Source organism: Hevea brasiliensis, unplaced genomic scaffold, assembly GCF_030052815.1.
Source record: "Hevea brasiliensis isolate MT/VB/25A 57/8 unplaced genomic scaffold, ASM3005281v1 Scaf3, whole genome shotgun sequence".
In the NCBI taxonomy this organism is placed as follows: domain Eukaryota; kingdom Viridiplantae; phylum Streptophyta; class Magnoliopsida; order Malpighiales; family Euphorbiaceae; genus Hevea; species Hevea brasiliensis.
Window position 1 is genome coordinate 1213486 of NW_026614806.1, and position 4437 is coordinate 1217922.

Here is a 4437-nt window from a genome sequence, read left to right on the forward strand (position 1 = left end):
TTTACAGTACAACTGTTAGAATCCTATTGGCATGGCAACCTATCCAAACTAGTCAACTAGGCAATACTAGGGTATTTACAAGCTCAAATATTTAATTCTTTATTTTTAGGGTTTATAGGTCATTATGCCTTTCACTGGTCAACAAAAATGTTGACCTTTTTATGCATCATGGATAGGTTGATTCTAGTATCAACACGTCACAATTTACATTTCAATATGTTGCTAATATAGTAAATTTTACAATTCTCACAAGTTGGCATTTATTGCCAATTTTATTTTTAAGACTTATTGCATGATAATGTCAATTTTTCAGTTTTGGTATGCTATATTGATCTAGCTAGATGTTCTGCTTCCCTTGGTTTTTAGATTCTGGTAAAAGAAGCAATTTTATAGGTCTATGTCTTATTGAATTTTTGCCATAGATTTCATGTCATTCTGAGTTGTATAGACCAAGATATGGTCAATTTACTAAAACTAGCCAGATTGCATTTTTAATGCAAAGTTAGGTCAATTTTTGGTCAAATTCAATTCTGGTAGATTTGGTTCCCTAACTTGGGCAAGCTAATTGACCTGGTTTTGGTCATTTCTGGGCTTTAGTATCTTCATAAGAGTTATAGCTCTATGTCTAAGCTTTCCATTGATATAAATTTTAGGTCATTTGGACCTATTTTGAGTGAGTTATGGCTAATTGAATGGCTACTGTTTATATGGTCAAATTCTGGATTTGCAAAGTTGCAATTCCGGATTAGGTCAATTTTATGGTCAGTTTTCGGACAGAATTTTAGCAATGTTTCTACATAAAAGTTGGCCTATTTTATGTCTAGTTTTGCCTCCAATTGGCCTCATACCAATTGGCCTCACAAGTTTTTCACTTATGTCTCAATTTAGCTACTGCCATCAACACACACAACCTGCACACAAAAATGCACTTCCAATTGGCAATTCTCCTCCTCCCAAAACTACAATTCTGCATTCAAGGCACTTCTATACCATTTATCATATCTCAATTGTGTCAATTTGGATAGAATATACAAGTGCTCAAGGTACATTATACATGTAATGATCGGGCTCCAACCACTAGAGGAATTGTCCGCTTTGGCCATAAGCCTCACGGTTTTATCCCATAGGTGGAATGGAGAACTTTCCAGGAGGTCACCCATCCTAGGATTTCTCTCAAGTGAGCACGTTTAACCCTGGAGTTCTTCCAACTCTCCAGGCCATTCCACCAAAAGGCGCCTCTAGTGATTAGTTCCTCCATCTTATATATCATTACTTTTTTAACCCAAGATCATCTCCGTGCTTTGCCGATGTGGGATTTGCCTAAGGGACCTTTCTCCCCCCCTTTTGGGACTCAACACCCTCGCTGAGGTTTGCCCCACCATCGCCCAAGAGGACACGCGAGCGGCTCTGATACCAATTGTAACGATTGGGCTCCAACCACTAGAGGAATTGTTCGCTTTGGCCATAAGCCTCACGGTTTTGTCCTATAGGTGGAATGGAGAACTTCCCAGGAGGTCACCCATCCTAGGATTTCTCTCAAGCGAGCACGCTTAACCCTGGAGTTCTTCCAACTCTCCAGGCCATTCCACCAAAAGGCGCCTCTAGTGATTAGTTTCCCTATTTTATATATCATTACTTTTTGAACCCAAGACCATCTCTGTGCTTTGCGGATGTGGGATTTTCCTAAGGGACCTTTCTCCCCCCCTTTCGAGACTCAGCGTCCTCGATGAGGTTTGCCCCACCATCACCCAAGAGGACACGCGAGTGGCTTTGATACCAATTGTAACGATCGGGCTCCAACCACTAGAGGAATTGTCCGCTTTGGCCATAAGCCTCACGATTTTGTCCCATAGGTGGAATGGAGAACTTCCCAGGAGGTCACCCATCCTAGGATTTCTCTCAAGCGAGTACGTTTAACCCTGGAGTTCTTCCAACTCTCCAGGCCATTCCACCAAAAAGCGCCTCTATTGATTAGTTCCCCCATCTTATATATCATTACTTTTTGAACCCAAGATCATCTTCGTGCTTTGCCGATGTGGGATTTGCTTTATAAAGACGTAAAATACAATAAGTAATCATAAAAGATTCTGATAATGTTAATTGTTTCCAACGAGCAATAAAAATATAAAAGATCAAGAAATTATGAGTTGCATATATTATTTCAAATTATTAAATTATTATTATTATAAATTACGTACCACTAAGTGTTATGCTTAGCGCGTTGGTTTTCCATCGCGTAGGTACTGGAGATCAGTCCCAATAGCCGCAGCAGCCGCAACAGCACCACCAGTAGTGCACTGATAGAGCTCTGATCAGATCTACCATTGTCCAGAGTCACCTCACCGGTCTTTTGTATTTTGGTAGGGCCCATGTATAGACGAGTATTTTGGTTCATTATGTTTAGTCATGATGTAATTACTAGTTTATGATGTATTTCATTTTGGACTTAAAATGAAAACTTATAATTTATTATCTATGAATTTCTATATGAATGCAATAGATGACACTTCATTTTGAGATCTCATAAATAGTTGTGAATGATATGATAAAAGAGAATATGATATGAAAATATGTGAGATGACTATGAATATGTTAACAGGTGATAGTGGAACCTGACAGATGCTAATAAAACAGGGGAGGCTCTGTCCGGGTCTCCACAGAAATAAGAAGAAAAAAAAATTTCTACACATTGAATACATGTTTTAAATGACATTAAAAGTTTACAATAGATATGATAAAACAAGATAGGGTGCTCCGGCACCGAATATGGCACTTCTTACTCGGCTATACAGTAGACGGGTGAGGGGCGTCACATTTAGCTGATGTGGGATTTGTCACCTTGGGGACATATGATAAAATTGGAATGACACATAGAAGATTAGCATGGCCCCTGAGCAAGGATGACACGCACAAATCGAGAAATGGTCCAAATTTTTTTACAAATGTAATGGCCCGGCCCACTAGTGATATTATCCGCTCTGGGCCGAAGCCCTCACGGTTTTAAAACGAGTCACTAGGGGTTACGAACCACCAACTTATAAACCCAGCATCTCTCCCGTGTTTTGTCAATGTGGGATTTGCCTAGGGTGTTACAATCCACCCCCCTTATGGGACTCAGCGTCCTCGCTGAGGTTTGCCCCACCATCGTTCAAGGTTGATATTGTCCGCTCTAGGCCGAAGCCCTCACGGTTTTAAAATGCATCACTAGGGGTTATGAACCACCAACTTATAAACCCAGCATCTCTCCCGTGTTTTGTCGATGTGGGATTTGCCTAGGGTGTTACAATACAATCCTAATTCATAAAGTTAAATTCAACATAACATATACACATGAAATCACTTAATTATTACATATAATCCCAACTATTACTTCACATACACTGCCTTTGATCCATCAACACCATAATTCATCAAGTGAATTCATGAAATCAAGCACTCTTCCATGGCTTTCAAGGTTGCCGAAAATGGAAATTTGCTAAGGCTTTCAAAAAATCTTTCGAACCCCTAAATTCAATTGCTCAATATACATACATGGGAAGTAAGTTGCTAATATATCAATTTAACCAAATCAATCCTAATTCCCATCAATTAAATGTAGGAAAAACTCAAGCAAACTCACCTCCCATAGCTGCCGAAATAGGATAGTCCCATAACTCAACAATTCTTTCAAATTTCATCACCAATCAACTCTCCTTAACCTAAACATCAAGATTTCTAAAGAAAGGTAGGAAGATTGGACGCTTACCTCTTGAGAGCTTTCCTAAATCTTCACCAAAACTCTCCTTTCTTACTCCTAATATCTTTTCCAAGTTGTGTAGACAAGAATTAATGAAGGAATTAGTGTGGAAATTGGCTTGAAGTGGAGTGCATGGAGCTTGGTTGAGGTACGACAATGGAGGAACAATGGAGAATGAATTCAGCTAGGTTAAGAGAGGTTGAAGATGAAGTGAATTTCTGTCCAAAATGCTTTATATAGGTCCACTAAATATCACTTAGTGGAGCACTAATGGTGAATAAAAGATTAAATTAATCCAAGTCCCTTTAATTGCAATTTTGCCACCAATCTTTCACTATTTATATTATATACCCAATTTCTTATTTTCATGGTATTTTCAAAATTTAATACCACTTATTATTAATGAACTTTGAGGTCAAAAGTCAACTCTAGGTATCAAATGATTAAAATACCCCTTCTCGGATTATATTTCTGATTTTTCAGTAACACTGATTTTTGTCTTTTTCTTGATTTTTTGTATTTATTTGTACTAATTCTTTAAATTTTCCTTGACATTTTCAAGGTTAATTACACCTCAATAGGTCTTTAATTATGTCTCGAAAATTATTTCCGAGGGTTCCTCGAGGTTCTGGGATCGGCAATTGCCTTCGCCGTAACTTCTTGGTGCGGTCACCCATCGCTACGGTGCTGGCTCGTTTAAC

At 38.6% G+C, this 4437-nt stretch overlaps 1 non-coding gene across 1 annotated transcript; it reads left to right on the top strand.

Annotated features, from left to right (window-relative positions):
• Nucleotides 1–2833: 2833 nt before the first annotated feature.
• LOC131176979 (U6 spliceosomal RNA) lies at nt 2834–2936 on the top strand. Its single transcript, XR_009146757.1, has one exon. It is a non-coding gene; the product is annotated as a U6 spliceosomal RNA (small nuclear RNA).
• The last annotated feature ends 1501 nt before the right edge of the window (nt 2937–4437 follow it).